Genomic DNA, 862 nt, shown 5'->3' with positions numbered 1-862 from the left:
ATGCCACTCCTGAGCTCCCAGTTTTCCGAGTTCCTAGTCTGATCGCCTCTTCTTACAAAGCGACTTTGTCAATCCTGATGTTCTACCCCTGGTTGGAGTCTCGTCGGCCAGTGGTCACCTTGCCAGGGATTCATCAGCATGTTCAGCCAGTGTCTCATGGGAATGTTGTTAATGGAGCTGCCTGTAGACGTCTTTGAACCGATTTTGAGTGAGTCAACTGTATGGTCTGGTCTTTATCAGCAATCAGGTCTGTGCTGAACTGAGAATTTGCGATGACCCATTAGTTCCTCAGGAGCTCTCGGTTCCACTATTATAAACTGTTGTAGAAAGGACATTATTTACAGTTCCCTAAGTTAATATTTTTAAAAATTAATTTTAAACTTTAATTGTATATATTCATTGTCTATATTTATTTATTTTGTTCTCTCTCTTCTGTTTCCATACTTCTGTAAAGCTGCTTTGAGACAATGGGAATTGTTAAAAGTGCTATACAAATATATTGAATTGAAAAATATTTAGATAATGTACTGAGGATTCTGGACATTTGCACTGAGGTCACGCTCACCATGCTCGTGGTGTAGTATGAACTACGCCTTCTTATTACTTCCTGGTCCTGCAACTCTTCATGAGAACTGTCTCATTGTGAAACCATTAAGATCTCAGCAATGATCTTATACTTGTCTTTATGTGTTTCAACCCTTGCCACGTTCTGGATATCTTTTTTAAATTATCCTCTGGCCTTAATTAGTTATTGATTTTGTGTCTTTCCCTCAGTCTTAATTATGGAGCTTCAGTGGATTTCTCTGTAGAGGAAGTGGTGTAATGAGGACAGATAAGATATGTCTTAATGCTGAGAGGGTGG

General features: G+C 39.1%; 1 long non-coding RNA gene across 1 annotated transcript in view; it reads left to right on the top strand.

Annotated features, from left to right (window-relative positions):
* The first annotated feature begins 711 nt into the window (after nucleotides 1-711).
* LOC113656604 overlaps nucleotides 712-862 on the top strand; it is a 1,473-nt gene continuing 1,322 nt past the window's right edge. The window contains exon 1 of the long non-coding RNA XR_007138327.1: nucleotides 712-862. This exon is cut by the window's right edge and continues 165 nt beyond it. This is a non-coding gene — a long non-coding RNA (uncharacterized LOC113656604).

This window comes from Tachysurus fulvidraco, chromosome 17 (genome assembly GCF_022655615.1).
Source record: "Tachysurus fulvidraco isolate hzauxx_2018 chromosome 17, HZAU_PFXX_2.0, whole genome shotgun sequence".
Lineage (NCBI taxonomy): Eukaryota > Metazoa > Chordata > Actinopteri > Siluriformes > Bagridae > Tachysurus > Tachysurus fulvidraco.
This window is presented reverse-complemented; position numbering and strand designations above follow the sequence as displayed.